Source organism: Danio rerio, chromosome 16 (genome assembly GCF_049306965.1).
Source record: "Danio rerio strain Tuebingen ecotype United States chromosome 16, GRCz12tu, whole genome shotgun sequence".
Lineage (NCBI taxonomy): Eukaryota > Metazoa > Chordata > Actinopteri > Cypriniformes > Danionidae > Danio > Danio rerio.
The window spans coordinates 45,300,001-45,324,000 of NC_133191.1; the positions used below are offsets into that span (position 1 = coordinate 45,300,001).

A 24,000-nucleotide genomic window follows, 5' to 3' on the forward strand; every position below is an offset into this window, starting at 1 on the left:
CTCATCACACAGGCTCTTTTCTCAGCTCAAATCTCCACTGACAGCTCAGCATGTGATCACCAGTCACACACTCGCCAACCTTGCCTGCCTTTATACAACTGAAAACATCTGTCAAGAACGGCATCAAGGCACACTTAGTGGAGATCCGCTCTCGTAAGACGGATACCCGAGTCATTTTTTCTCCAACACACACACACACACACACACACACACACACACACACACACACACACACATACACTAATCTCATTATTACTGCAACTATCATCAACCAGCTTTGCCTGTTCTTTCTCTTTTTTTTCTAACTCTCACCATTTCTCTCTTAACTCGAAGGAAATCCCTGACTGTGGCAAGCCACTTTAACATTAAATCTTAAATAAATAAAGTAAACTGCCATTTATTTTCATGCTGCTAATACTTAATTTCTGTTCATTAGATTAAACTTGTTCTTATTATTAGACACATGTATGTATTTGTTAGTTGCTAGTACCTATAACATAGATACAAGCAGATTTTTCATTTCTTGTAATATTATAATATACTTGTAATATTTCAATGACTAGCTGTTTTGTTCTTATTTAGCACATTTAAATTCGGACCTTTGCCCTTGACGTCTACTTTTCAATTTTGACCATGTCTTCAAATGTATTAACTGATGAAGTACTAGTATCTGATGATAGACAGAAGTATCGAAAGGTTATAACAGTAAAATTTAACAGTAAAAATTAGAATTCAAGTAAATAACTTGATAAGAGTGGCAGGAAAATTTAGAATTAAGACATTTGGTTCGCAACAAGACATTTTTTTGTTTTGAATTTGGGTTTTAAGTGCATTATTCAACAAGTCAACAAGATTTTATCAAATTCTTTGCATGTGTTGTTCTTAAAGTGATGAATTATGGCAGAAGATCCCTATTATGCAGGTATACTGTAATAGATATAAATAATCTTTTGTTCTTTTTTTATTTAAATTGATTAATGAGCAATTACGGTAACGTGGTTAAAAGAATAAGACTGACTGCATTAGTTGGCATAACAGAGGTCAGTGGCTGCACGTTGTATTTTTTTTTAATTATTGTTTTAAAGGACCTGCACTACAATTATATCAGGATGTATTTTAAGATTAGGATTTTTAATGTGTATTTTAAATGTTGTCTTGTAGGCGTCTACGTACAGCAAACCCTCTAATCCCTCCTAAGGGAGACAATAAATCAATAAATGACCTTGTTTTATCTATCGAATAGCAAAAAATAAAAAATAAAATAACAAGTACAAACTAAAATCCACTTGTCAATTCTAAAGAGTCAATATCTTAATAAAAAAAGTCAATGGCAAAAATGTCAAATTTGTTACTAACATCTGTGTAGATACTATTCACTTTTACTAGTATCTAATAAGAACTGATATCTCTCTCTCTCTCTCTCTCTCTCTCTCTCTCTCTCTCTCTCTCTCTCTCTCTCTCTCTCTCTCTCTCTATATATATATATATATATATATATATATATATATATATATATATATATTTGGGACGCAACAATACAGTTAGCCCACGGTTCAATACATACCTCGTAATTTTAACACGTTTTCAGTTCGGTTTGGTTCTCATGGCTTGACACGTGTTTTTTTTTTTATTCTATAGGCAATAGGAACAGTAAGAGGTTGAGGAGAAAAAAAATAAAAATGATTTATTGCAATACTCATTTTTTTTACTTAAAAGCCAAGAAAAGTACACTGGTTCCTAGTGTATTGTATAAAAAAAAATTAACACTGAAATCTCACAGCTGCTGGTAGCCCATGTACAAAATGGGTAACATATAAAATCCCACACTTTGAAAATAAACATTCATGTGAAGTTAATAAAGGTAAATTGCCCATTTCAAATAAACATATTTGTACTTAAGTTAACATAAATAAACCATCTTAATTATCTCGGAGCTGAAAAAATGCAAGACTGTAGTCTGTAACGCGGATTGAGTGCTTTTTATTAAATGACAAAAGCACACATCTCCCATCACCGAAAATGGCAGCAAATCTTTAGCAATACACACCCGCACTGCCTTTGTTATTTTTATGTGTCTCATGAAGCATACAGGTATATATATATATATATATATATATATATATATATATATATATATATATATATATATATATATATATATATATATATATATATATATGTATGTATATATATATATATATATATATATATATATATATATATATATATATATATATATATATATATRTATATATATATATATATATATATATATATATATATATATATATATATATATAGTAACGAGCGCTCACATGCCACGTCGCCCTGGTCGCTAATTCAACCCAGCTGGACCATAATCAAGCCAGGATCGCTCACAGCTGGACGGCATCATGCAGAGAGGCATATAAGCCCAACCTACGCCAGGAGAAGATGAGCTTCATTCTCTCAATGACTCCCTGTGCTAATGCTTGTCTCTCTGTCTCTCTGTCTCTCCTTAGCGGACTCCAGCTCGTGACGATCCTACACCCGACTACTCATTGTCCTTCACCTACTTCCCGGACAGGCCCGGCGCTACGGGGGGGCAAAGGGTGGCATTGCCCCCTTAGAAAGAGTTTGTGCCCCCCCAGTTTTCATAAGGGATTGTTTACTCAAACTGAAAATTCTTTCTGTCATTAATTATTAACACCCCCGTAGTTCCAACCTTCAGAACACACATTTAAATATTTTAAAATATGACATAGCAATTGAATTATGAAAATTATGAGATTAAAGCTAGTCAGAGATCCGGTCCCCGCGTCAGGTCAGGTGCGCCCGTAAATAGCCTTTAAAACGCGCACACGGCGATGGAGGCGCACTCAACTCACAAGGGAGAAAATGGGTGACATGATAGGAGCAGCTTAATTCATTACATGTTTTGCTTAACTAATTATTTAAACACAACTCTCTTGAGCTCTAAAAGGAAAAAACACATAAGAAATTTGCTGTTAAATTAATTTTAGCAGAGACGCAACTGCCAGTCATTTATTAGTTATTCAGGAAGATGTAGCCTAATAAAAATGTTTTAATAAAAATAAATAGTTTACTGCACAGTCCCACAGTAGGCTACACTATAAATAATATTTTTATTTGTTTATTAATATTATTATTAATATTATTACAATTAAGCTAAAACTGACAAAACGCAGAACCCTTTGAAAGTTTGCTTTCATTTTGCTAAAAAGCGCACTTTTACAGTTGTGTAGAGAAACATCCCATTATGCAGCAGCAGTCAAGGTATAACACATAATAAATGCCTTTTACGTTTATAGATGATCGCACTGCGAAGTCAAGTTTGCAGCGTTATAGCCTAAATGGAATAGGTATAGTGCTTAAGTGGATTTACCGCGGATCAACCGAGAAACCTCGTGCGCTGCAGGGAGGCAGAATGATAATCTTTTAAAAATATGTAATTTAGGCTATACTGCTATTTGCTCATGCAAAATTAAACAACATAAAATATATTGTAGATCTATTTTAAGAGCTAAAATACAACATATCGAGTTTGTTTTGACTTGTAACTCATGGCACTAAAATGAAAATAACCTGAAGACAAGCTATTAAAAAAGGCTTAATAAATTAAATAATTAATAAATAAAATGACGGGTAGGCTTAGTAACCTAATGGTTTATGATGGTTTACAATATCACGAAAAAAGCACACTTATGATAGCCTAAGATAAATCTTTGTTTTTACATTTAAAATGATTTTTAAAAAAGTTTTATAGCATATTGAGTTGCGTATTATCCGTGCCAAAATTTAACCAATTTCCACGGTAATAACTGAGAATTTTGGTATCTTTTTTAGGTATTTTTCGGGCTACACTAATGCCTTAAAATGTAACTAAGTAATTGTTTTAAATTACATTAAATTGTAACATTTAGCTTTTCCCTAACAATGATGTTGGTTGGATAATATATAGGCTACGTGAAGCGGGATGACTCGGTTAAGCTGATTTTACTATATTTATTTACCGGTTAAATGAATAGTCTGATCGTGGGTCAGCTTGCATGTGTGGTAAAGACGTCATAATTTGACGTCTTTACCTAAAACTTTAAACATTCATAGGCCTGTTATTTGAAATAAAACGGAAATAAGGAGAATAACATATGATTTAAAGCACTCGTTTGGCACTGAAGCCATCATCCGTCTGCATTAATAAGCGGTATGCATTACCATCGTTAATAAAATTCGTAATAGCGAAACTGCATATTGTTATTACTATTAAAACGTAGCCTATATTACTGCCTTAGGTCAGTAACTTAGACAGTAATGCAAAGTAATAATAAATATGAATAAATAGCCTAAATGAAAGAAACAAGAGACCAAAATCCGTCACCAGGTCTAGTGCCCCCCTATGGATTTAAAGTGCCCCCTCAGTTTTGACTTCCTGGCGCCGGGCCTGTTCCCGGAGCACCTTACCCTGAAGAAGAGCACCTTTTACACCCACTTCACTTTGTAAATAAAGCACCCTCCGGGGACTTGTCTGTAAACGAATCCAACTGTGTCGCTGTTTTCCCTCTGCCTCGCTACAATATATATATATATATATATATATATATATATATATATATATATATATATATATATATATATATACATACGGTTGTTTACTGCAGAAACCCAATAAAATACCACATTCATTCTTTACAGTTTACTACTGTAATATGCACTGCATTGTGGGTCATTTTAAAACTTTTTACAGTAACTTTCTGCATACTATGAACTTGTGGTATTCTACTGTAATCAAAGTAATCAAGTACTGCTACTGTAGTTGAAGACAGAAACGAGACAGTTCTTAAAAACATAGTCACTTGTTTGGAGTTTATTAAATTCAGTAGTAAATACTAAAAATAAAGTTTTTGTACTGCTACAGTAAAATGAAAATAAATTAGAGTAAACTATTGTAAAAATTGTCATACTTTAACATTAAAATGTGGTAAAGGGCATTTTACCATAAAAGAAGTAAGCATGGATGTCACTCAAATTTACCTGCCCTTAAAACAGAGTTCAAGTGGGTTGAAAACTCTTATGTCTTGCTTGTCAAATGTGAAAGCCTGGTTGTCTTTGAACTTTCAAGATTTCAATGAGAGTAAAACTGAAATAATTGTGTTCGGCCCATCAAATTCTTTTAGGGCACCTATGAAAATAAATAAACGAAAGAATGAATGAATGTTTTTTAAATCACTTAATGGCACCTTATCTGTCAGATCTGTTGACTAAACTTCCGCCTGCTCGATCTCTTTGGTCATCAAACCAGGGATTATTATGCATCCCAAAGTCGAGGCTGAAATGCAGAGGTGAACGTGCTTTCGCAGAAGCTGGTCCTAGATTGTGAAATGCACTGTTCCTCTGTATTAGGTCTATATCATCTCTGTCTGTTAGATCTAGGTTAAAAATGTACCTTTTTGATTTGCCATTTTATCAGTGAGAATTGCCTGTTTTAGCTATAGTTTGATATCTTTCCGTTTGTTATTTGCATTGTGCAGCACATTGGTTGATTTAATAGTGTTATATAAATAAAATTGACATTGACAATAGTTGACTGTAAAAAAAAAAAAAAAACTATTTAATTGTGGTAGGGCCCTACTACTGTAAAACGCATTTACAGGTAAATTACTGTAAAAGAGCAGTTGCGGTCAACAGTGCAGTAAGTTACCGCAAAGACGCAATGAAATGTCTAACAGTGTAGTCTCAACAGCAAAGCTAAAAATAAGTTCAAGTTGCATATAAATAAACACAAGTACATTTTATAGATGAAATGGTAAAATGGCTTGCCAGACCCAGACTGCTTTTCTGTGCCTGCCTCAAGTGGCAGGACTGGACTTTTAGGGGCTTATAGAAGCAGAGAGGATTTTGGGACATGCACACACACACTGTATTCCCTCCAGCAGTTCCTCACTCTGGGGATAATCTGTGGAAGAGATGCAAAATCAGCTTCCCTTACACTGCCTCGGGACGGCAGATCCTCTTGTGCGGCCTGCGCCTTAAACTGTGTTCATAAAGCACAGTCTTACATACACTCCAAAACCAAAGCTTTGAGATACGAGCATTAACAGAGCAGCCCATTTCCCAGAGTTCTCTAGTGCTTAACAACAGTCATGTGATGCTAATTCCAGTCAGTAAACATGCTTCGGAACGTGTGAATAACTAAAGTAGTATAAAGTCTGCATATTAATAAAATACAATCTCAGTCAGTTGTCATTTAAAATGACTTACTTCCATTTTACCATGATTTGTGACCTTTTTTAATCTCAGATTTTTTGCAAGAATTGCAAGATGTTATTTCAATGTTGTGTGAGAAAAGAACTGCTAAAAGTAATGTCAGAATATTCAGATTGGATTAGAATGTTATCACTCGATTTATTGAGCGTTATCAGTGGTTATCAGCTGATAGATATGGGCCAATAGGGGCCTTCTGCACCTACTGGTGGGCTCAGAATCCATGGTGGATCATCCATCCACATGGTTAATCTGCTATAGATCACATACAGTTGCGGCCAAAAGTTAACAAGAATTATTAATATTACTTATGAAACTTCTGATTAATTGTTTTTTATTAACGTCTACCCCTACCCTAACTGTCACAGTAATGTAAAACAGGTCTGGATCTGGAGTCTTCTCTGTTAGTATAGCTGATTAACAACGAGAATTATTTATACTGTTTATTAAATTTCCCATTAATTGTATTTTGTTAACGTCTACCCCTACCCCAACCCTAAACCTAAACATCACAGTAATGTAAAAACAGTGATGAAATATTATGGGAAAAAGAAATAATTCAAAAACATTTCTGAAGTATTCAGAGGTAAATAAATCTGAATGTTTGGAGGTAAATTCATCAGAATTCTTATGAAAATTAAAAAAAAAAAGTTAAATAAGAGTTGTGAATAAGTAAATGATGAATGGATGAATGGATGGATGGATGAAAAACTTAATAAAATAAGTTAATAAATTAATAAACAAGTTTATAAATAATATAATAAATAATAATAAAATACAAAAATAATAAATTAAACAAAATAAGAAAAAGATAAGAAAAAGAAATAAGAAAAAGAAAATTGCAATTTAACCAAAATGTGAAAAGTAGAAAATCTAAACGTTAAAATGTAAATTAATATTCTCAGAAAAAAAAAAGTTTGAATTGCTTGATGTAAAAGCATAACACTGAGATGGGAAAAAAGTCAGAATTGTGAGATATTAACAGAATTTTGAAGAGGATTTTTTTTTTATTGCAAGATGTAAAACCAGTATTCTTAAAAAAAGGTTTGAATTCTTTACTCAAACATTATAAAATCGAGGGGGGGGGTTATTAACAGAATAATGTTCCTTTATTAACAGAATTATGAAGGACCAAATTTGAATTGCTGGATGTAAAATTAGACTTCTGAAGGAAAAAGTAAGGAATGCAAAATAAAAGTAAAATAAAATGTTTTAGATAAAAAGTCAAAATAGCAAGAATTAAACAAAATTTTTAAGTGGATAATCTGAATTGTAGAACAAAAATTGTATCTGTATTTTTAAGTTCTTTTTATCCTGAACCTTAAGATTGGGAAAATATTAAAACTGCATAATATGGCATTGATTAACAATTAGACTATTTAATTCAATTAATCTTTTTTTCTATAGCACTATTACAATGTAGATTGTGTCAAAGCAGCTTAACAGAAGATTATAGTAAACGGAAACTGTGTCCAGTCCAGTTTTCAGAGTTGAAGTTCAGTTTAGTTCAGTTCAGTGTGGTTTAATTGCTGAAAGTCCAAACCCTGAAGAGCATATCCATCGATGCGCAGCACCACAAGTCTCAAACCAAACAAGCCAGTGGCGTCAGAGACAAGGAAAAAGCTTCACCAATTGATGAAAGTGAAGGAAAAAAAAACTTGAGAGAAACCAGGCTCATTTGGGCATTACCATTTCTCCTATGGCCAAACTTTTTGTGCAGAGCTGCAGTCTAGGCACAGGATATGATAGCTCATGTCAAAACTATTATCTACAATTTCTTACATTGACTGTTAACGTGTGAAATGTGATATATTTTGTTTTATCTGGCAATACCAATTGACTGACTGATCCAGTCACTCAATAAAACTAAGAAAAAAATGCACTCTTTCTCTCATTTCACACACGCAGTCCTCAACCTCAGCATGCAGCTTCAATGGCATTTACGAACAAACAATATACTCAACTCAGGACTTTTAAAAATACTTGAGTGGCTGATAAAGGCTGTTTTCATTTGCATTATAATCCCCATATGTCTGTTTAATGGTCGCGGGTGTGGGACGGATTGTAAAAATAGATACACAGGTGCAATTTCCGCAGGACCAAGGGGTTGAAAAAAAAAAAAAAGATCCATGCATCACTAGTCACATGTTACTAGTATTTAATAAGTACTGGTATCTAATAAATGAGTGCTTGTGTTTATTGAATAAGAACTAAAAAAATTGCATAATATGGCATTGATAGAACAATTAGACTAAGAATCATCTATAATTTCTCAATATGACTGTAAATGTGAGAAAGGTGATGTACAGTGCATCAAGAAAGTAATTATATTTTCCACTGATCATTCAAGAAATGTTTCAGCAGCTTAATTGGAGTTCACCTGTGGTAAATTCAGTTGATTAGACATGATTTGAAAAGGCATACACCTGTCTATAGAAGGTCCCAGGGTTGTCAGTGCATGTCAAAGCAAAACCAAGCATGAAGACAAAGGAATTGACTGTAGACCTCAGAGACAGTTTGGTTACAGAAAAATGTCCGCTGCTCTGAAAGTTCCAATGAGCACAGTGGCCTTCATCATCTGTAAGTGGAAGATGTTTGGCACCACCAGGACTCTTCCTAAAACTGACCGGCCATCTAAGCTGAGTGATCGGGGGAGAAGGGCCTTAGTCAGGGAGGTGATCAACAACCCTATGGTCACTCTGTCTGAGCTCCAGCGTTCTTCTGTGGAGAGAGGAGAACCTTACAGAAGGCAACCATCTGTGCAGCAATCCACCAATCAGATCTGCACAGTAGACTGGCCAGACGGAAGCCACACCCTGCCTGGAATTAGCCAAAAGGCATCTGAAGGACTCTCAGATCATGAAACAAAATTCTCTAGTCTGATGAGACTCTGGTCTGATGGACTTTTTGGAGTGAGTGTCAGGCGTTGCATTTGGAGAAAACCAGGCACTGCTCATAACCAGGCTAATACCATCCCTACAGTGAAGGATGGTGGTGGCAGCATCATGCTGTGAGGATGTTTTTCAGTAGCAGGAAGTGGAAGACTAGTCAGGATAGAGGGAAAGATGAATGCAGCAATGTGGAAATCCTAAATGGAAACCTGCTTCAAAGTACTCTTGACCTCAGACTGGAGCGACAGTTCATCTTCCAGCAAGACAATGACCCAAAGCACACTGCCAAAATATTAATGGAGGGGCTTTACAACAACTCAGTGAATGTCCTTGAGTGGCCCAGCCAGAGCCCAAACCTAAATCCTATTGAATATCTCTGGATAGATCTGAAAATGGCTGTACACTGTCGCTTCCTATCCAACCTGATAGAGCTTGAGAGGTACTGCAAACAGGAATGGGCAAAGACTGGTGTGCCAAGCTTGTGGCATCATATTCAAAAAGACTTGAGGCTGTAATTGCTGCCAAAGGTGCATCAACAAAGTATAGAGCAAAGGTTAGGAATACGCGAACAAACAATATGCCCAACTCAGGACTTTTAAAAATACTTGAGTGACTGAGAGCTTGCCACCCTGCAGCTGTTCGGCCCATTTAAACACCCCAGCGATTAAATATAACACATCTAACAACTGCAGACTCATCCAGTGATGGAGCTGATCCTCGGCACCAGTCATCTGGTAATCCGGAATGAACCACAGCGCGCACATCGCCTGTTTGGCACGCAGAGATTTTGGAGGCCGAGAGATAATGGGTAAATCTAACTTTAGCCGTGGAGTGAAAGCTGTGGCGCTGCGTTTCACCTTGGACATAATGAGGGGAGTGGGGACAGAAAGCGGGGAGGGGGAAACTTCAATTCTCTAATGGCATCTACTGCTCAGGCAGATGTGTTTTCAGCAATGCTATAAAAAAAGCATTTTTATACCCAGGTTTCCAGAAGCAGCCGAGGTGCATAATGAGCAGCGCTTCTGGATTCCAATACGAGCCCAGCTTTACAAATGTGACCTTGCCTGGTAAGATGACAAAAGAAACCGAGAGTCCACAAACACACACACACACACACACACACACACACACACACACACACACACACATTCATTATTCAAGTGCCCTCCTTCATTTTGGATATTCTGTCCACATTTTAAACACTGCTGAAACTCATCTGGATGTTGGCGGCTGCATCTTTAATATTGTTTGTGGGTTTTTTGTTTGTTTGTTTTTATTTTTCATTTCTCAGAACGCTTCTCTTTCTCATGCCTCACGTCCATTAAGTTTGAGGAGCTGAAGGCTAACAAAGTCTCAGCGGATCCAGTGCAAGCTGCTTATCATGGCTTCTCTTGTCTGATCTCGGTTGATGTACGGATATCATGTAAGATCCAATGTCATTAAAACACCGCTATACTAAGGTTACATCGTTTTTCTTTTTATCCTTGTATAAAAGCTGCATCTAAGATATACAGTTGAAGTTAGAATTACTGAACCCCCTGAATTATTAGCCCCCTTTCATTGAATAACAGTGGTTTGTTCTGTAGCCTATCGAAAAATATTAAGGGGCTAATAATAATGACCCTAAATTGTTTTTAAAAAAATGTAAAACTGCTTTTATTCTAGCCAAAATAAAGCAAATAAGACTTTCTCCAGAAGAAAAAATATCATCAGACATACTGTGAAAATTTCCTGGCTATGTTAAACATTGTTTGGGAAACATTTTAAAAAGGGAAAAAGAAAATCACAGGAGGCATAATAATTTTGACTTCAACTGTATATTATGGTGAGTAGTATAGTTTGTTACAGCATTTATATCCATTTCCACAGTCAGAAGTACTAAAATAGCAAACTGCAGCATACCATTGTTTTGGGACTCTAGCACAAGAGTACGGTACCAAAAAGGTGTTGCGTGACTTGTTGCTGAGTTTGTTTACAAAAAAATTGTCACTTACACATGTAACAAACAAAAGGAACGATAATAAAGGCCATTTTTAAAAACACAGCCCAAACATGATACTCTAAAAATACAATGACGGCGTGCAGCAATGAACCATGGTTGACCCGAGCTCAAAGTGAAGTTTATTTATAAACTAACTTCGAGAGGATTAAGTGCTTATGACTGACCATGACTGGTTCTGCATTAGTTAATGCATGATTCACCAATCAGATGACTCCTATCTCACTATAAATAACCAGAGTGTCTTACCTTAGTCATCTTTGTATTGAAGGATAACCCCTTCTACCCCTACTCCTCCCCTTTTCCTTGACAGGGTGGCACGGCGGCCCAGTGGTTGGCACTGTTGCCTCACAGCAAGAATGTCAGTAGTACAAGTCTTTACCTGGCCAGTTGACATTTCTGTGCAGAGTTTACAGGTTCTCCCCCGAGTAATGCAGTTTCCTCCCAAAGTCCAGACACAGGCGATATAGGTAAACTGACAAACAAAATCGGCACCATAGATGAGCTCTTAATCAGCAGTATATTTTCATTGCAATCCCTAATCTGCCAATTGCCATAACAAGTAGGGAAGTTCTCGAGACCTACCAAAGCTACATCTCCCCTCTCGCCCTGCAAACAGGAAGGAGCCCCAGACTTGAGGATCTTATGAGCTCAGGGCTCTCTCCCGAGACAGCATGCCAAACACGCTTTATAATCAATCATCAGCTAAGTGTGAACTCTTGAAAAAAGCTTGTTGTCTAATTGTCACTGACCAAGAAGCAAGAACAAGACCTGCTTTATATTATTGTTTACAGGTCGGTTCACATGTCGCATCTAAAACATGTGAGAAGTGCAACTCAAGTCGCTTCCTCTCTATATTTGCACGCACATATAGTTTTTTTAAAAGCATCTAAAGCAGCTACCATGCTTGCTTTCTATAAACAAAGGCTTGCAACACTTGCCCTGCCCTTGAGTTCTCTGATTGGTCTGTTGCTTTGGAAAAGACATCAATGAGCAGTGTTATGTGTAAAAGCTGAATCTCTTGATCGCATGTGGAATCTGAAGTCATTTTTGTATTCGTCAAGTCTTATAAGAATGCATGTGGAATCTGAAGCCATTGTGCAACTCCATGTGGCATCTTAAGAACATGGTGCTCTTGTAAGGCACTACAAAAGAAACGAGACACAAGCGTAATGGTCATTCACATCCGTCAAGTGCATGCATACACTGAAAAACATTGGAAAAGTAAAATATTGGAATGGAAAAACATGTTCTGCTTGAATGGTCGCTAAGAGTATTGCCAGTGAAAACACAGGCCAGATCAGGATGACCTGGTAATGGTTTTGTACTGTTTTGTATTGTACTGTTCTGTACTGTACCACTCAGTGGAAACAAAGCATTAGACTATGATTGTAACAATACCTCATAGTATCAATAAAAGGTTTGCAGACCTTTTTACTGTTTAACAATGTATTGTTTTTTTTTTTTTTTTTGAGGAGTATGCTGTTGTATTTTGCACTGCCATTGTACTCGCACTGTCTGTATTTTGCACTGTCATTTATTTGCACTGTCTGTATTTTGCACTGTCTGTATTTTGCACTGTCTGTATTTTGTACTGTCGTTGTATTTGCACTGTCTGTATTTTGTACTGTCTGGAGCCAGCACCTAAGCTTTTCACTCACCATATTACACGTGCTGCTGATGATGTGACAATAAAAGTGATTTGATTTGATTTGATTTGATTTGAGAAAAACAACATAGGCTTCATATGCAAAATCACATCAGACATATATGAAATACAAGTGAAATATTTTTTGGAATATTTAATAATGGAATATTGGTAACACTTTACAACAAGGTTCATTAGTTAATGCATTTACTAACATGAACTAATCATGAACAACACATGTACAGCATTTAATAATCATAATTGAACATTTACTTATGCATTATTACCATCCAAGTCCATGCTTGTTAACATTAGTTAATGCACCATGAGTTAACATGAACTAACAATGAACTACTGTATTTTCATTAACTAACGTTAACTAACATGAACAAATACAGTAGTAAATGTATTGTTCATTGTTTGTTCATGTTAGTAAATGCATTAATTAACATTAACTAATGAACCTTATTGTAAAGTGTGACTGGAATATTTTTATTTAAAACCCATTTGATCACATGAACAAATGTGGGCATGTTTTAATCATACCTGCCAATATTTGTCCATCCCCCCGGTTTACTACTACTGACGTTGGTACAGTCACCATTCAAATCCTGCATCTACCACCTGCGCAGAAATCAACAGCGCAGCTGGGTTGTAAGGTACTGTATGTTGCCAGAATGAGATAAATATTGCTTTGGGATTTGAAATATACGTCGGCAGACTTGAGATGTAGTAAGGAGCTGACCATGATGACGATGTTCACGTCCTATGAAGAACGGTTCCAGAAGGCAGGTAAGACAAAAACAGAAGACAAAAAAAAAAAAAAAAAAGCAGGTTAAGAAAATCAGGCGAGGGCTTTTCTTTTTCTTCATTGCTTTTGAAAACTGTTGGTTGGGTTTAGGGAAGTGGGTGGGTGGGTCAATCAGTGCTTTTGAAAACACTATTGGTTGGGTTTAGGGAAGGAGGAGGATGGGTCAGTAGATTGGTCAGTCAGTCATTTAGTTGACAGCGGCCTCTGGTGGATTTACATAAGAACAGCAGGCGTGAATGGCATTTGTGAGAGATATTTAAAATCTGAAAAGAGTACACAGCAGCCTCTGGTGGATTCGTAAAAACAAAAACCGCAAAAAACATAGCTCCTGGTGCGTATCTGGCACTCTCCAGAAATGTATATAGAGGTACATTTTCAGAACGAGCGTGAGTTGGTTCCATGTGTGTGTTCCGTGTGTTTACAAGTGTAACTCGACCAGTCTTTAGTTTAAATCACTTCAAACCTGCAAACTTCCATTCTACATAGAAAGAGAGTATACAGGTAAATCCAATTCGTATAAAAGAGTAGACAAAAGACAACCCATTACTGCTTCTGGCAAGACTCTAAATTGTAATGAATGCACACTGAAGTAAGCCTCCATTCAAGTGCAGTGATTTGTAGTTATCTGTAAATGTAACTTGAGTGTTTAACAGTCAATCCAGATGCCGTGTGTGCTGCTCTCCAGCAATAACTTCAGATATTTCAACCATTGGTCAGGGAGCGCTTCAGTCTGGATTAACAGAAAAGCAGGTTGATCTGTAAAACTTGGGGTCTGTACTGCGAAAAGAAATGGATGAAATGATGAAACGGAGCAGTAATGATTCCAGTATAATTCATCTGCCCTTCGCTTTTGCCACCAGTCTGACAAATCAGAGTTGCAGAAATGAGGTGGGCCGCATTGACTATGCAGGGCTGATCAAAGACAATGTGTTGTTTTGAAAAGGCGAGAACAGAAGGAGACGCAGCACAAAGAAGGATGAGAGAGCCCGACGGAGGAGAAGGAGAAAAAGAGGAAAACTTTTAATAATGCAGCCTCGATTCTGCAGACCAATTAAGTATAAAATATTCAGTCGTGCGCCAGCGACAGTGGACCAGAGATGATGTGTGTATGTGTGTCTGTGCATGAGATGGAGGCATTTGAGATGACAGTCTCCATCAGGAGCAGTTAAACCGTGCCAGAGATTACAAAAGGCAGAGATGGAGAAATCCTCTTGTGACATCAGCTCGACAGTTCAGGCCAGAGACAGACTCAGTCTGGGAGACGTACAGAAACAGTCGTGTCGAAATGACCGACAGATGATTTTTATTCTCTCATTGCATCTCCTGAAACAAATTTTCTCATGACAATTTTTAGTTAGGCAGCACGGTGGCACAGTGGATAGCACAATCGCCTCACAGCAAGAAAGCCACTGGTTCAAGCCCAGGATGGGTCAGTTGGCATTTCTGTATGGAGTCTGCATGTTCTCCCCGTGTTTGCGTGGGTTTCCTCTGTGTGCTCCGGTTTCCTCAACAAATCCAAAGACATGCGCTATAGGTGAATTGAGAAAGCTAAATTGTCCGTAGTATATGTGTGTGAATGAGTGTGTATAGATGTTTCCTAGTGATGGGTTGCAGCTGGAAGGGCATCCACTGTGTAAAAACATATTCTGGATAAGTTGGTGGTTCATTATGCTGTGGCGACCCCAGATTAATAAGGGGACTAACCCAAAAAGAAAATGAATGAATGAATAAATTTCCTGTTATTTGGCCTAGAAAGCCATGGCTTTAACTTTAATTCAAAAGTGTTTAGCAGCTGGACTACAGGGTACTGAGGAAAGTGCTATTGTGAAAGAATGCTAAAGTTCAGACTGAGCTGAAACATCCTATTATACCTAATATACAATAAATAAATAAAAATCAGCTACCCAAATGTTGGCTAACGGATTATCACTGCATAACTTCACTTTAAAAGCATCATGCATCGAGGAATCACGTGGAAAAATCTACTTAATTCAAACTGACTGTCAATTCACATTGATTATAGTAACTGATTCATTGATTCAGTTCAGTTTAATTTGACACAGATCAGTTCAATGCATTTCTGTTCTTTTTCCACAGCTTTTCCACATTTTCAAAACAGTGTCAACCTTTTTCTAAATTCTACACACAATTCCCAAAACTACACACACAAAATGCAAAATGCCTAACATCTCATTCAAAATATAACTCTGCATTCAAAATGCCATAAACACATGTCAGAATGAAGCATTTGTTCACATGGCAAACACGTCTTTCATAATACTAAATGTTTGGGTACACCATGTAAACACTGCTGTTTTAAATCTAAAGCTCTTTGCTCTTTCATAAGCTTATTTCTTCATTTCAATACAATGTTCTACAGTAAAAGTAATCTGCTGAGAGGGGGAACAGGTACACTGTAAACATCAGCTTACCAGCACCAGGCTAAGCAGATTTCCCCTATTCTTTTTAGAGAAATTTAGAATTTAGGATTTTAAAAAAGTGACTATGCGGTAGGTACTAAAGTTTTTTTTCCAGATGTTTTCAAAACAGCATCTCCTTGTTTCAAAACTCTACACACAATTCTCAAAACTGCACAAAAAAAATGCAAAATGCCTCATATCACCTTCAAAATGTAACTGCATTCAAAATGTCATAAACACGTCATAATGAAGCATTTGCATCAAATGGCAAACACTTCTTTCATAATTTAACACTTCTACATATAATATGTGAACACGGTTGTTCTAAATTTAAAGCCATAGACTTATATCTACAGTTCAATACAATGTCTACTGAGAGGAGTAACAGGTACACTGTATTCACCAATGACATGAAGAACAGAAACTATTTATTAGGCAAAACATTATTGGTGTAAAAAGCATACAAAAAATTAAAAGCATTTTGTTACTATATGTAAAATTTAATTAATTAAAAAAGCATAAGTAAAACTATATTCTTTAGAATCCAGTAAAGAACACAATTGTGTGAGGGGGGTCATGGGGGGAAGCATTCATTGCCTGAAGAAGTGTCATGCTATAGGGTTGGCCAACATACACTTTACAGAGCCAGGCTGAGAAGAATTTCTCTATTCTTATCTAAAGGAATCTAGAATTGAGGATTTAGAAAAGATGAATATGCGCTAGGTACAAAACTACAGATTGTGGATGTTTTTTTGGACTATAACAGCCTGGTGTCCCATCGCCTTTGACCTATTTGTCGTGATTAGGTCATTAGGCCTATAAAGCAGTGATTGCTTTGTGATCAGTTAAGAAATGACTGCTTCCACATTTGTAGAGAGAGAGAGTGTGTGTGTGTGTGTGTGTGTGTGTGTGTGTGTGTGTGTGTGTGTGTGTGTGTGTGTGTGTGTGTGTGTGTGTGTGTGTGTGTGTGTGTGTGTGTGTGTGTGTGTGTGTGTGTGCGCGTGTGCGTGACCTGGTGAATAAGTTTAGAATCTTGATTGTTGTGTTTGAAAAGTTCAAGGCTAAGAAACAGCTTCTGGTGTTGGAGATTTGCTGTGTAGTTTTGCATTTTGAGTGAGAGGGTTTCAGAATTTGTGTGACATGAAAAGATTTTGTTTGTAAGCAGTTGGAAAACACTGTAAACTACAAATTGTGAATAAGGTGGCAAACCCTATTTCCACTTGTTTTGGGTTTTTTTGGACCAAAACAGCCCGGTTTCCTGTCACCTTTGACATATTATTTATAAGTCTGTACTATAGTAAAGCAGTGATTGGTTGTCAGTAAAGAAATTAGCATTTCCACATTTGGGCAGTGTGTGTGTGTGTGTGTGTGTGTGTGTGTGTGTGTGTGTGTGTGTGTGTGTGTGTGTGTGTGTGTGTGTTACCTGGTGAATAACTGTAGCATTTTATTTGGTTGTGTTTGGAAAAAGAAAGCCTGTGGCTTCCTGTTAGATATTTGTGTTTAAGGTAGAGCATTGTGTGTAATGTTTTGGAAAAAAAGTGTTTTATGCAATTGAATACTAAATTCAAGGCTGAGAAATAGGCTTCAGAGGCTTCAAGGCTTCTGGTTTTGAAGATTTGCAGTGTAGTTTTGCATTTTGAGTGCAAAGTTTCAGAAATTGTGCTTAAGCAGTTGGTAATTCAACACATTTCAAGGCACTTTTTTGCTGTACAGAGGTGGATGGGACAAACAGGAATGAAGAATGTGCAACTACCATACGGATCAAAAGCGTCTTAGTGTCATTTCATGTTAGTATAATTTAAGTCATCTTCATTTTAGTAAATAAATATATAAAAATTTTCCCATTCATTTTTATTTTAGTACCTCAAATAAAATGAGAAATATTTCCTCAGTAACAACATTTCAGTTTTAGATATATTTTTGTATTTTCGTTTAAATTTATTTGCGTTAACATTCTTATTAATTAGCAAAAAAAAAATGTTTTATAGTTTTATTTTTAGCAAACAAATAAGAGAAAATTAACTCTGACCAAACTTAATTCACTTTATTTCATTTTTAGATTGAATGTAGATATGACAGTGAACAAAGGAAACCCAATTCCTTCTAAAAGCATGTGTCTTCCATTAAGATTCATCATCATTTGCTGGAAAACACATGCAGGCTTTATGCTTCAGCTCCTTGCTGGTCTGGCATTAAAGTCAAATAAAGGTGAGTTGTCAGTCTCTCTCTCAGCAGTGCCCATCAATGACATCATTCCTGAGCGGTCACATTTAGGGCTAAACATCACGAGAAGTGAACAGAAGAGTGAGTTAGAGACAGAGAGAGAGAAAGAGAGATCAGCATTCAGTGGCGGCCCCGTCTGCTGGCACTGACTGATATTCTGCTCGCTTCATTTTGCCCCGCTTGTTTTTCATGTGAGTACACATTTTACATTATCAAAGACTAATATCCTGCTTAAAGGGATGGTTCAACTTCAAATAAAAATCCTGCCATCGTTTAATGCTCCTTAAAAGTATTTATTGACTTCCATAGCATTTCACTATACTTTATTATCTTTACAAACTGTTTTTACTACTTTCCTATCCATATGAGTTACTGTTTGAATGTTCCTTTCGTGATCCTGTTTTACATGTTACAGCACATAATTTGAATAACGTCACTGTCACCACGCTATCCACATTTCCTCTGGAGTTTCATGTAATTTTGGGTGTTTCTTTATTCATTTGTCGACTTTAAAGGGTCACGAAACACCAAAACACATTTTTTGAGCTGTTGATAGTCATATATGTGTCCCATGCTGCTATAAACACTATTAGGACACATATATTACACAAAAAAGTGAAAACAGGTTGTTTTTGCGTTACTTCGAGCAAATTCGTTCTTCTGGTTTAAAACGAATTTTTGAAGCTGCATCCTTGATTAGATCCTTATGTGTAATCCAGCGTGTAGACTGGCTGTCTGTACCTGGGAGTACTTCGTGATGTCTTGGAGTGTGCAGCAATCATTCATAAGAAACACTTGGTTCAAACCAATCAGCACGCTCTATTGTGTATGCGGTGCAACTTCATTAATATGCATGATACCTTTGAAGAATGTTTGTACCTAATACAGTGTTCAGACTGCAGAGAGACGACATGATGTGTTGCCAAAACAAGTGGGAAAAGAAGAATTGTTTGGAGATATGAGTTGTCAGTGTTGCGTTTTTAAATGTGCTGTAACTAAGGTTTTGTTTTAATTTTCCTGCTATGAGAGCGCAGGTGGACGTGTGGATTTCAGTGCACATGACACGCAGCAGAAATATGTTTGTACGGAACATTTATTACTCAAGAACTTTTCGCATCTGGAAATGGTGAAATCTTCTTTTAATAAAGAGGTAGTTCCATTTGGTGTTGATTGTTGAGCGATCAGTGGTCTTTGTTTATTCAGATGGCAAAGTTAGTACGTATCGTCAGCAGTTCTCTTTCAGTGTTTAAAGACAGACCTTAGTCTGAATGATTTTTAAGTTTCTTAGTTTACAGTAAGTTAATATCACTACAATATTATTGACTGAAAGATCTGCTGCAAATGCTGCTCTCCGAGTGTAAACATGTTAACACAGCAATCAAACTGTTTCCGACAGTCATGTTTAATTTCCGAAGCATTTTGTGATAGTCTACACCAGGGGTCACCAATCTCGGTCCATGAGGGCCGGTGTCCTGCAGATTTTAGCTCCAACCCTAATCAAACACATCTGAACAAGCTAATCAAGCTCTCACTAGGTATACTTGAAACAACCAGGCAGGTGTGTTGAGACAAGTTGGAGCTAAACCCCGCAGGGACACCTGCCCTCCAGGACCAGGATTGGTGACCCCTGGTCTACACACTCACGGCTTTCTGACCTACCGAGTGCATCTGGCCCTTTAACTAAAGTTTGGCACTTTTACTTTCATTCAGGACATTTGTCCCCGTGACAAACGAGATATTGGAAGCGAGTATGAACTGCTGGAAGAGTGTAGTTTTAATGGAATTGGGAAAAAAAAAACTTTGATTTGATTGATAACTTTGATTGCGGTGTTTACATGTCTGTACTGCACTTCAATAATGCGACTAAAATCGGCATACTCCACATGTCTTAATTCCATTCCTGTTTAGTTTGATTATGACTTTAGTCGGATTAAAGTTATCAGAAATCGCTGTTAACATGGTAGAGTCTTAATCAAAGTCTTAATAGCATTAAATACAGATTATCGGTGTCCTCAATACTCAATAACTACCAGTTTCCAACATTCTTCAAAATATCTGCTTTTGTGGTTGACTGGAAAAAGGAAACTCATGAGATTTAAAATCTCTTCAGGCTGAGTAAATGATGAGTAAATTTGACATTTGTGTGAATTTTCATGTAAAAACAGGAAATTCTGGCATTAATTACTCACTATTGTGTTGTACACTTTTGCTGCTAGCTAAAAAAATTACATCTAAAATGTGCTGAAACAACACAACTCTTGAACTTTTTATACATTTGTATTGTTTCATCAACTTAAATCTGTTAGGGTTTAATATATATAATATATATAGGTTTTATATATATAAAATGTAAACTACAATAATTGAATATTAAACCATCAGCCAAATATTAAACCATAAATAATAAAACGTATACAAGTGAATGATGTTGTTGGTTTACTGCTCCTTTAAAGTGTTTATTGACTTCCATAGTATTTTACTGTACTACCTTTATAAACTATATTACTTTACTATCAACAAAGAGCTTAGAATGGCCAAGAGGCGACACTCAATTGAACGCTCCATTGCAGCAGTGCCAAGCAGCAGCCCCGCGATTCTGCCATTTTGGAGTGAAAGCGATTGGCCGTCTATTGGATCTTATTGCTGTCGCGATGGCAAGCAGCTGCTTTGTTTTTTATTTATTTACTTTAAAAGCACATTAAAGCTGAGATACAACTTGAAAGGCAACAATACAACACTTACTATGACAATCATCGGCACTTTTAATAGTTTATTCTACAGACTTATAATATGCTGTTGTTCTATTGGAATTTTCAGTCCAAAATGGCCACCGCGTGACACAAGTGGCATCTCGTGGCTGTTTCCCAAATAACAACCACGTGTCGCCTCATGGTGATTCTATGCTCTTTGCTATCCATATGGATGTCAATGGCTACCAGTTTCCAACATTCTTCAAAATATCTTCTTTTGTGGTCTACTGGAGAAACGAAACTCATAAAGGTTTGGAATCACTTCAGGCTGAGTAAATGATGAGTACATTTGACTTTTTGTGAGTGTGAATTTTCCACATAAAAACAGGAAATTCTAGCATTACTCACCTTTATATGGTAAGTTTTTGCTGCTTGTTAAAAAAAGACATCTAAAATGAACAACATAGGCTCATTCTGAAATCGTAGCCCTATGTACGTTTCTAGAGATCACGAGTTATGTAGCCAGAAGTACGTAAATTATGTCTTTAAAACGAACGCTACAGTGCAGTATAATACGTTCCTTTTCGCACTTACCAGCTGACTGCTTACCTCCATATGTACAGCTTTCTGGCTGTTACCAGTATGACCAGCAGCTCGCCATCTACGTCGATGGACTTGAGACGCAGAGAAAAGTTGACCGCTATAACAGGGATCGAGTCTGGTGAGGAACAGTTCCAGAAAGCGGGTAAGACAAAAAATAATAGGGAGTAAATAACAGGGTGATAATGTGGTAAAATCTGAAAACGTGGTAAAAAATCAGCCAAAGGCTTTTCTTTTTCTGGATTGCTTTTTAAAATTGTCGGTTGGGTTTAGGGAAGGGGGTGAGCGGCTCAATCTGCGCTTTCGAACTATTAGTTGGGTTTAGAAAAGGAGGAGAGTGGGTCAGTCGATCAGCCAGTCAGTCAGTCAGTCGACAGCGGCCTCTGGTGGATTTACATGAGAACAGCAGGTGCGAATGGCACTCGTAAGAAAAATTTGAGATCTGAAAAAGCATACACAGCAGCCTCTTGTGAATTCGTGAAAAAAAACTGCAAAAAAATTTAGCTCCTGGGACGAATTTGACAGTCTTCAGAAATGTATATAGGGGTACATTTTCAAAATGAGCCTGAGTTGCTAAAATAGGCTGAAACAACACAATTCTTGATCTTTTTATTTATTTGTATTGTTTTATCACTTTAAGTTTGAAATGTATAGATATGTATTTGTTTTATTTATATAAATGTAAACTACAGTTATTAAATATTAAACCATCAGCCAAATATTGAATATTGAACCAATATTAAATCATTAATATTTACAATTGTATAAGAGACTGATGTTGTTGGTCTAACAATTATGTCTAAACTACAGTAGCCAACATTTGAAGTGGATCAAATAGGTTTTTAAAACTGTTAATTAATAGTTTTAGGATAACCTTGATAAAAGGTTTCGATCCACTTTAATTGTTGACCACTGTATATGTTTTAATTTTTCAACATCTGAGGTATCTGTTGGCGCATTCAGTATGGCTATAAATGTCACCAAATGGTATTCAAACTCACACTGGTAGCATTTAAAGGAACACTCCACTTTTTTTTTAAATAGGCTCATTTTACAACTCCCCTAGAGGTAAACAGTGGAGTTTTACCATTTTTTTTATCCATTCAGGCAATCTCCAGGTCTGATAGAAGCACTTTTAGCTTAGCTTAGGTTAGCTAAGCTTACCATAAATTATTCAATCAGAATAGACAATTAGCATCTCGCTCAAAAAAAAACAAACAAACAAAGTTTCAATCATTTACAAATATAAAGTTTAACACTTATGGAGTTACATCGTGTACTAAGACAGATAGAAAATGAAAAGTTGCTAGTTACTAGGTCGATATATGGAAATATTTTAAACTCGCATTCTCAGCACCATAATCAGCTGGACACTATTGTGCAGAGTTATGTGTGAATAAGAAAATATGTAGACAATAAGTGTATAGCTAAGTGTTTTAAGTAAAGCAGAAGACTTGTTTACTTATCTTCGAGCTTTAAAAAGATTTAAGTGAGGTTTTAGGTTTTGAGAAGAGCAGTTTCATCTCTGAGATAAGTCGTTCAGTTCTGAGATCAGTCTATTTTACTTGTCAAGTCCATATGTTATATATAATATCAATAAATGTTACTAAAATAGCTCAATTTTAATAGTATCAGATAGCAGAACTTTCTGCTGGTCCAAAAGAAGTGATTGAGATCGACTGGTTCAAAAAGAGTTAACTGTGTTGAAATTAAATTCACAAGAAATTCAAATGAAAGAGAATTGATTTTGTTGGTTCAAAATAAAGGTTTGCCCTTGAGTTCCCTTTGACTATTAAGCCGAAATAACATCATTCAAATGTGTGGAAATGTGGGTCCTAATTAATAACCAATGATTTAAGTGTACATAATAAAAGTATAAACAATATGTTTTTAAGCACTACTGAATGTTTATTTATTTTTATTTATTAATTTTTTTTTTTTTTGAGCGCCAGCCTAAAAATGCTGCAAAATTGCTACAGGTTGTGTTTATATTTTGTTTTCTGCATCTTTAGGTGTGCTGATTGACAGAAAAGAAGCACTTTAAAGGCGAAGGTTTGCCCTCAAAAGGCATTTTAATGGGCAAAAATGTGCTTCACTCATTATGTGAGTACAAATTCTGTGCCTGTTTCCATTCTGACCATCTCAATGGAACTAAAAAGGTTAGTAATAGCTTTTATGTTGAAAAGACCAATATTTTATGGTTTGGGTGCATTCACATTTACAGCAATTAAAGATATTGAGGTCACCAAGTCACTGTATTATTTGTTGCTATAGTTCATACTTGACTGCTGTGTCTAAGTGTGAAGTGAGTATGAGTATGTTTGTTTGTTTTTTCTGTTAATATCTAACTTCCTGCTTAAAGACGTTTTCTTTAAAACGTTTTTTTTTTTCCAAGGTTCTTTTTGTTTTGTTCTGTATCGTTTCATATTGGTTCGTTTTGTGTGTTTTTGTTTTGTT

The 24,000-nt window shown here is 36.2% G+C and overlaps 1 protein-coding gene across 1 annotated transcript in view; it reads right to left on the reverse strand.

Annotated features, from left to right (window-relative positions):
* Positions 1 to 24,000, reverse strand: part of si:dkey-22o22.2 — a 368,709-nt gene that overhangs the window by 293,361 nt on the left and 51,348 nt on the right. The window lies entirely within an intron of this gene.